This window comes from Mustela lutreola, chromosome 13 (assembly GCF_030435805.1).
Source record: "Mustela lutreola isolate mMusLut2 chromosome 13, mMusLut2.pri, whole genome shotgun sequence".
In the NCBI taxonomy this organism is placed as follows: Eukaryota; Metazoa; Chordata; class Mammalia; order Carnivora; family Mustelidae; genus Mustela; species Mustela lutreola.
The window spans coordinates 15,564,672-15,574,401 of NC_081302.1; the positions used below are offsets into that span (position 1 = coordinate 15,564,672).

The window sequence follows — 9,730 nt, forward strand, 5'->3', positions numbered from 1 at the left end:
CTTTACTCAAGGAATGATCACTCCTGCAGTGTAGTTGCTCTGATCTTGTAATTTGCCAAAGGACCTGACCACATCAGGTTGTGAACATGTAACGTTGATTGGTGGTGCTCTTCCTTCTTTTCTCTGTCCTATCCTTCTTCCTCCATCTCCCCTCAGATGCCGGGCCTTTTCTTCTCCCAGACTCCCACCTCAAATCCCATCAAAAGTTACCAGCCACTTCCCCAGATGGGGAAGTTTTGAGGACAATGTGAAAGGTAGCTGCCTTTATGACGCTCAAGTCCTCTCTTCTTGTCTCTTTCTGTAGGATCTGTGCTTCAAATTGCCCCTTCTCCCACATTAATCCCCACAAAGCCTTCACAGATCAATGTCGTCCTCAAGTTCTGTTTTTTTTTTTTTTTTTTTTGAGGGGGGGTCTCCTTCCCCTCCTTAGCCATGACTTCTTTCCAATCTTAAGCTCTTATCTGGATTTGACACAAAAAAGGAACTCAGAAAGCGATTCTACACCTTAGCGATTGCAAACGCTTCCAATATTCAATCTTTCACATTCGAAGGCGCTCATGCATGCATCTCTCCAAACTGCCTGCGAAGGTTCCACTTAAACGCGAAGCTCTAAAGGGGCGTTACGGTAATCGCTGCGGCTTTTAGAGAAATCACAAATTAATTAGAGAGAGAGAGAAACCCTATAAAACAATAGGATGTTTGCGCTTTGCAGAACGTCTGTGCCTGGCACTTAGCGGATGCTTCGGACGCATCTCGTCTACCGGCGTAGGAAGCAGCTCTGGCGCTTGGGAATCGTCCCTAACGAGCGCGCCCAGCACCACACGGGGCGCCCGCGGAGTGCCAGGCCGACTGCGTGTAAAGTGGTTGCAGGTTCAAGGGGCATCCCGAGGACCCAGCATCCCGGGGCGGCGACGGTCCTGCCTCCAAGCCCTTGCGCGCTCCTTCCTGCCGGTGATGACACAGGTGCACGCCCACAGCCCGGCGCGGGTCGGCGGGAAGGACCTGCCCCCCGGGGGCAGAAGACCGGCCCGGGGCACCACGCCGCGGGAGGACGGCGGGGCGGGCAGGAGCCTGGGGAGACTCGCTCGCCCGCGGGGGCGCAGAGGAGCCCGGCAGCGGGCGCCCGGGCGCGCCCGGGATCCCTGTTGGTAATTAAGTCAGACACTCGGACGACGTTGAAGAAAGTTAAGGAACGCGCAGGTCGCGTCTAATCGCGGCCGGTGAAGAGCAAGGCGGAGCTCGGAGGTGACCGTTCCACAGGACCAGGAAGGAGCGCTCTGAGCGGCGGCCGAGGAGAGACGGAAGGGGCGGACGCGCGTGGTTCAGTAATAGTCTAGTCTAAAGACACTCAAAAAGGCGCCGAAATAGCTCAGTTGGGAGAGCGTTAGACTGAAGATCTAAAGGTCCCTGGTTCGATCCCGGGTTTCGGCAGCTCTCCTTTTTAGTCCGAATGGAGTCCAATTTCGAGGGAGTCCCTCATCTCCGGTCGCAGGGCTCACTTGAAACCAAGGACGTGAAGGAGAGGCGAGCGAGGACTGGAAGCGGCCACTCTCGGCGCCCCCGGGACGGCGGCCGCCCCGCACTCCCACTTCCGGGGCGCCGTCCTGGCGGGCGTCGGAGGCGCTGCTGCGCATGCGCGTTGCGGAGCCGGGGGGCGGGGCTGGGAGACTCGCTCGGCGCGGGGTCCCGCAACTCCCGGCGGAGCCCCTCGGCTCTGGGTCCCCCGCGCGCCTGCGGCGACGGCGGGGTGATGCGCGCAGGGGCTGGTGTGAGGAAGCGCTCCTAGTGTCTCGCGGAGCGAAAAACACAATTTCAGCGCAAATTTCACCCCCGGGAGCAGCCCGGCTTGAAAAGCAAGACCCTCTGTTGAATCGAGCGGCCCCGAAGGGAACGTGGCGGCTCCGCGTTTTCAGATAGAGGCGCCCGCTGGGCCGCTCCGGGGGCCATAATCAGGGTCACTTACCAAAGGGGTAAAGCCGCGGCGGCCTCACAGCTCTGTTAAATTAGTGCCTTGCACCTAAACTACATTATTGGGGTCCTCCAAGTGCGGTCCCCGGACCAGCAGCCTCTTCTGGGCCCCACCTCTGGTTTACTGTCTCAGAAACTGGTTTCCAGCGTTAGGTGTTGTAACAAGCCCTGCGAGTGAGATTCAGAAGCCGCTGAAGTTTGAGGATCTCCTCATTCTAGACGTTCCTTTGTATTTCTAAGAGAGCCCTTTCCTAGTCTGTTTCTGTGAACACGCTTTTTCCTTTTCCTGTCTTTTAGCCTGCAAGTCTGAAATAAAACTCCGACACGTGCTCGACATACATCTTTTTCGGAGCCTTTGGGCTTTCATAGTGAGTGTGTGCATGTTGGGGGTGAGATCAGCTCTCGTAGCTGATCCTAAACCCTCCTGTTTTGGGTGGGATCCTGGGAGCTGAGCCGGGACCCAGGGCGAGCAGTTGCAAGGATGTAGATTTGACTTAAGCGAGGAGGAAATTTCGACCTGTTAGGCTACTAGAAAAGGAGTATGTGGTAGTGCATTGCTGGTCCGCACGTGGAAGACAATCCCTCTTGGGATTTAGGGGGTAGGTCTTGCACATCTAGCTCTATTGTTTTGGAAAGGTACTTCGGGTTGCTGAAGTACTGTGTGCTCTCAGGTTATTAATTCATTCGTTAGTTGAGCATTCTTTATTGACCTCCCACTATGTGCCAGAAAGTATTAGATCTTCATAATTCCCTAATAAGGTATGCATCATTATCCTTATTTTACATATAATCGTCCTTGTAGGATTGCAAAGATTAAACCTAATGTACCTCAGGCATCTAACATCTGCTACCTCTTAAAGGTTACTGCACCTGACGCGCTGTTGTGATGTTTGGTTAAGATGTGTGCATAAAAATGAGGGGAGCTATAGGAAGAAACTAAAAGCCTTCCCTGGTTAATCCAAAAAGGCATTATGGAGAAGTAGGTCTTGGCTGGGCCCTCAGAGGAAGATTTCTTGGACGAGGGGAAGACCAAACTGGGGCGCAACCCGCTCTCTGCAGGTTTAAATGCAAGGGGCACGATGTGCACACTGAAATGAGAGGGGTTGTTCATTTCGGACAACCTGAGGATTGGCTACCTTGCAGGGCAGACAATAAGATCAGGTATTTGCTAGTGGACATTTGGTATTGGGGGAGGCCAGAGACACATATCAGGTCAGAAGTCCAAAGGGGGGAAGGTAAAAGGGGGAACCATTTGGGCAGACCCCCGCTGGCGAGTGGTCCGAAAGGGTTTTGCTGGCCTTGTGGGAGCAAAGGATGAACACAAAGAAGATAGAGAGCACTTAAAATATTTTATGTGTGTATGTTTTAAAAAATAATTATATAATATCTATCTATATTTATATATTTAACCTTAAGAAGTAAAGTCTAAAGATGTAATCTGATCACTTTAATTGCTTTTCATTGATGCATGAAGTGCTCTGATCGATTTCAAGCACTCTTACTTCCCAGAGTGACATCTGAGCAGGACCGAACATCATTTGTCGCCTAGGGAGCCCCTGACACCTGCACTGGGATAGCTCTTTGGGACCGAGGAGGGCGTGAAGGGTGAGGGTTGAAGGTACAGAGTCAGCTCTTACTTTAGAAAAGAAATGCTTTCAATGGAAGAAACGTGATCACGTCACACATTTGTCAGTTAATGTTCAGCCCCAGTTCTCTACAGGCAACAAACACGTTTTGAAAGTCCACTCTTGCTTCAGACCATTTATCCAGTGTGGGAAGGGAAAGGCATCTTTCCACATTTCCTTGAAAAGGTTTTGGAAAGAAACCTGGGACATCTGGTTCATGTGACAAATTTCTAAGGGAGCCACAAGCACATTGCTCAATGACTATTTATTCCCTAATTATCCTGGATACAATATTCATTTTAGGGCATAATTAAGAGAGTGAAGGTGATATACTTGTTTTATATGCAATAAAACTAGATGGGCATTTAATAATTCATTGGGGTCCTTCTGAGTAATCAATATGTACATATATTAATACTCATTTTATTAGTTGGGTTATGGGTCTACTCTTTTAACTGTATAGTGGCTTATAGCTGTTTAGTCTTCTGTTGTGTATGTGTTTTTATGTTTCCTACCAAGAGAATGAACCCTTCTGAGGGTCCAGACTGAGGTTTCTGTTCCTTTTCTGTGCCTTTATGTCATCTAGCCCCATACCAGAAACATTACAGATTCTCAAGGAATGTCTCTTGACATCTATTGATTTGACAAAAAGCAGCTTTTTCAGAGAGACTGAAAAGGTGGTGTGGCTAATCCAAGATTATGGATGATTTTCAGTTTTTGTTCATCCGCCTTTTATAAAATTTCTCGCTTGCATAACTTAAGAAACAGGGTGCAAAAATGCTCTCAACTTTCAACATAGCAGAACAGAAGAGTGGGGAGTGGGGCCTCTTCGTTAGGGCTCCGTAATGAGCGTGCTTGGCCTTGGCGTAGCAGAGACAAGTTGAGGCATTTTGGAGACCAGGATCTGCCCGAACGCTAACCCAGGTTAATTCAGGTCACCAGGAGCCAGGAGCCAGGATCACCGTCACACATTTCCTGGTGTTTTTCCATGTAATGACATTAACAAATATCTTAACAACAACAGTAACATTCTCTCCATCTTTCAACTCAAGATGTTCTGACTGCTATTTTTAAAAGTAAGATTCAAATAACTTTCTAGATAAACACGTATTAGAAAACCTCCCAGGTGTAGCTGAGAGATTAAGAGCTAAATAAAGGTTTTGTGCTCCAGGAGCTAGAAAGACAGTATAAACAGTCCAACACAAATAGAAACGTGTCTTGATCCTGGAAACGGCTTCCTTAATTCACCAATGATGACTTTGCTCATTCGTGTGGGGTTACGAGTCGGCGCAGGTGTTGGTCGTCAGAAGGTGAGCTTGGGAGGTCCCCTTTGAAAAGCAGCTGCTGGACATCGTGGGCCTTGGCAGCTCCCAGACATTACTCCGTCCACTGTCAATGTCACATCATCAGGTCCAGGCCTTCTGATGAAAAGATTCTTGAGGATTCTGGATCCTGGACCGTGTCTACCACTGGACCTTGGAGGAGCTGCTACATTTCCACGCAGTTCCTTTGGTACTCTGGGGCTTTTCGATAAAGGGCTTACTTTCTACGTAAAAGGATTTTGTGTCCCTGCCAGCTTCTGAGCTGGGGGCACAGCCCAACTTTTCCCTGACATTGAGGGCCATGCCGTTTCCAGAGAACACCTCTTTGGGATGCCTGCCGTGGTGCTGAATGGACTTCATAGAGTGTCCGCTGGGGTACAGGCAGGTATCTTCCCTGGAAGAGGGAACCTGGGTTGTCGGGGTGGCTCATTTGCCCGAGTGTCGAGCTCTCGGTTTCAGTTCAGGTCATGGGATCAAGCTCCCACATCGGGTGCTGTGCTCAGAAATTCTCCCTCTTCCTCTCTTCCTTTGCCTCTCCTCCTGCTCGTGAACTCATTCTCTCTCTCTGTCATATAAATAAATAAATATCTCTGTCAGAGATAAATAAATCTTAAAAAAAAAAAAAGAAAGAAAGAAAAAAGAAAGACAACTGAGGCTTGTCTCTGCCATTTCGAAGTATCGGTATACTATTAGCTCTTCTTTGCGATGATGCTGTGGAGATGGGGTCACTAGAGTGGTAAGAATTTGGAATTTTCTGGCATTTGCCCCAACTATTTATTGAAGACCTCAGCCATCGGAGAGAATCTTGCTTACCTGCCTGGGGTTGTTTGATGGACTTTCACAAAAATTCTGTTTGCTGGGCACACCCGTTGGAACTCAGTCCATCAGGCTTCTCTCATTTCCTGCTTGGCCACGTGGCCCCTCCCGAGGTTCTGCTGGACACAGACATGGGTACATGCGTGCCCTCAGGGTGCGGCCTGTTGCTGTGCTCTGCACAGGAGAGCGGCTGGTGGCTTCCAGATCTGCCAGTCTTACGTATAAGACAACCCACCAGCAGTGGGCTGGGAGTGTGTGATCATCCAGTACTCAGGACATGGGGCTGGGCAGAGATCACTGACACCTGGAAGGAGAGGCTGCCTTCGGAACCCCACATTCATGCCATTAATTCTGCTTGCAAGGTGCATGGTGGTTCAGAACCTGGATTCTGGTGCCAGACTGCAGCCAGGCTTTGACTCCTGGCTTGGCCCCTGACCTTATAGAGGATGTCCTTCAGTCTGCCTTTGCCTTAGTTCCTTTGCCTGCTAAGTAGGGATGATGATGATGATGATGATGATGATGATGATGATGGTATCCCCCTCATAGGAGAACTGGAAACCCTTAAATTGCTAATATATGGAACCAAAACAGAGGCGAGCACATACTAAGCTCTAAAAAGGTATTTGTTATATATATTACTATGCCAATTATTGGTCACGTGAAAGGATCTCGTCTCTTGGAAAATTTAGTACAAAGAGATAAATGGAATGAATTTATTAAAATTTATTAAAAGGAAACATTGTTTTAGTGTCCTCGGCTGTGCAGAGGCCTCTAGAGTTGGGCTTAACATAACACACTCCATCTTCTCAAAGAGTCCTGCCAAAGCAGAAACAGCTCCCCCCCATCCCCAATACACACACACACACACACACACACACACACACACACACGGCTCAGCTGTATCAGCAGAAGTGTGGCCTCTACTTAGAAGGTCTGAGTTGGCGTCCCAGCTCTGCCCATTACCGTGTGGCCATATGATCTTTGCTACGACCTCTAACTTCTTTGAGCTCATCTATGAAATACACGACATTTGCCATTGGGATTGTTTTGAGCTGCAAATGAAATTCAGGTTCAAATGAAATCATATACGTCAACGCACTCTGTGGGCTAGAAAGCAGCTCCGTATGGATGAAGGTTGATATTATACATTATTATGATTTTATTATTTACCACTGAATTTACAATTACTCTATCAAGGAAAAATAGCAATGGATAAGGAAAACATTAGTATATTCATATAATAAAACACTGCTCAACCATAAAAAGGAACAAAGTCCTGATTATGCCATAGCATGGGTGAACCTTGAAAACATAAGGCTGAATGAAAGAAATCATTCACAGAAAGACTACATACATATCTCATGATTCAATTTCTGTGAAATATCCGAAAAGGGCAAATCTGTAGAGACAGAAAGAGGATTCGTGGCTGCTTAGGGCTGGGACAAGGTTGTGGGGGGTGATAACTCATGAGAATGGAGTTTCTCTTCGCAGCATTGAAATGTTCTAAAATTTGATTGTGGTGAGGGCTGCACAGCTCTGAGAATCTACTAAAAACCATTGAAGTGAGCACTTTAAACAGGTTAATTATGCCGCATATGAATTATAACTCAGTAAACTGTTACCTAATAAACAAACAGTGATTGGAATTAGCAGCGAGTTCTTAATGTGAAACATTATCTTTCTTGGTACTCATTATAGATATTCGGGATCCTTTACTGACAATAATCGTAGCTAATCTTAATGAACACTAGTGAAGGGTCAGGTTCTGTGTTGTAAGCTTTCTCTGTTTCATGCTCACAGCGCAGGTTTTTGTCCTCCTTTTACAGATACATAACAAGAGCTCAGAGAGGTTAAGCAGCTTACCGTAGATCACACAGCCAGCGAGTTTTGAAAGAGGGTGTGAAAGCAAGCAAGCGGATGGACTCCACAGCCTCCATTTTCCCCGTGTGTCCTCATGTGTTCATTGAGAGCATATGTTAAACTGTTTTGGACTCTATTCTGTCTCTGTGAGCTTTCTGCTAAATTTAAATGGATATGGCTAATCTTTTTAAAATATTTATGATCAGAAAAAAAAAAAGCAAAATTTAATTTTGGGGGGGAATAATTATTCCAGAAAGCCACAAACTCAGTACCAGCAATTCCATCTGACTTTATTGCCAGGTGTAAATTTCGATTTTGATATCATTCCAGAAAGGTGGGAGTTTCTTTGCCTTTTCTTCTACCTCTAGAAAAAGCTAGAGCTTCAGACATTATTTTGCGCCGATGCATGTACCCATTTTCAGAGGAAAAAGGAAGGTGGGTCAGGTCGGTTAACTGGGGAATCATTTCACGTTTTTGTAAGATTTGGGGTTGCTCGGTATGGCATTGTGCTGGAACTTGTCACGAAGGCACAAGGCTACCGCCGCGAATCCGAGGTTTCTCTGCGCTCCAACTGCGTTCCCTTTGTTGGGGGGTCGGAGGCTGCTCTCGGGCACCGTGGAAGCCCTTGCCACCAGAATAGATTAATTTTGTCATTACCCTTTCTCCATTTCTGTCTTTAACCAGAAAAAAGAGGTTAATTGTGTGCCATTTCTCAGGAGAATGAGGTATCAGCATTTTAATTCCTGATATTTTATGAATTGTGGGCAGCTAATTAAAACTTAAAGATTAGAGGAGCTATTTTGGCTAAGAGGCCATTTGCAGGCTTGTGAAATGAGGAGAACAAAGGGCTGTCTTTTCTTTTTATTCCCACAGTTTAAATGAAGTTTCATGCTGAAATAGAGCCTTGGATTGTTTTTACAGACTGAGGATTCATTGTATCGATTCTAATTTTCATTTTGAAGCAAGTGGAGCGGGATCTGAAAGCAACTGAGGGGTTAACGTGAAGATTATGGGGAATGTTAAATAGCGAGATCTGTGTTTGGGGGCCCCATTCGACCCTTCTTGACTTCTAAGAGACGTCTTAAAGTCAGAGAGGAACCACATTCAGATTCTGTTAGATGTCCTTAATTGCCGTGTCAGAGCTCAGTATGGAGTTGGATCTTCTCTTCTGTTCTCCCTCACACTGAACTGGTGGAGTTGCCTCATGGTAGATTAATGGAGCGGCACCAGCCCTGCGCTTTGTCTCGCCTCCTTTCTTATCTGGTTGACCTTCAAGTTACTCCATTTCTTTGGACACCACTGAAATCACCAAAGGGCCCACATCTTTAGGATGTGAATCAGAAAACCATTAGTCCCAACCCTACTTTATGCAAATGAGGGGAAAAAAAGCACATCTTCAGCTGGGGCAGTCCAACTGTTGCTGGAAAGTCAAGGTGTTGCTTGGAAAGTCAAGGTGCGTTTTAGCTGCTATCCACCTCCTGACTGTTCCCTTGAGCAGGGCAGAACCCACACAATGGATCACAGTGGCCATGATTCCAACAACTCTTTCCGTCTTAAATTTCTTATCCGTGTGTCTCAATTTACTTCTGGTTGTAAAACAATTTCTTCTTTCTGAGATGGGGTTAAGTTGGATGAGATTGAGCAAGTGTCCAATGCAAACTCGTTACGTTCAAAACCAGGCTACCATTATCCTCTCTGTCCCCAGCCTCCTAATTTTTTCCTTCAATCTAAATTAAATAAGCAGTAACTAGGGCTAAGAAAGAACCAGCTGGTGGAGGGAGTGATGGCAAGCAATGGGGAAAAGCTATTCTATCCGAATAGAAGAGTGTGGACAGAGACTCTGGACCTGGGAAGAATCTGGTATATTCTGAGAATTGAAATAAGACAGAGACATTGAAGATTGGGGATTAAGGAGAGGCAGAGGGCAAGATGAAACTGCAGGGAAGGGAGGAGGCCAAGTCTTGGGGGGTCTTGAGTCCATGTTAAGGATTTGGGACCTTCCCCTATGAGGAGCCGGAATGTATTCAGATATTTAGTTTTAAGCAACAGGCATAAGATGATCATACCAGTAGTTTAAATAATAAAACCCTAGAGGGGAATGAGAATAAATGTGGGGGGTCTGTACAGAGGTTACAGCCT

At 46.8% G+C, this 9,730-nt stretch overlaps 1 non-coding gene across 1 annotated transcript; it reads left to right on the forward strand.

Moving 5' to 3' along the window:
- The first annotated feature begins 1,358 nt into the window (after positions 1 to 1,358).
- Positions 1,359 to 1,431, forward strand: TRNAF-GAA (transfer RNA phenylalanine (anticodon GAA)). Its single transcript has one exon. It is a non-coding gene; the product is annotated as a tRNA-Phe (tRNA).
- Positions 1,432 to 9,730: the final 8,299 nt, after the last annotated feature.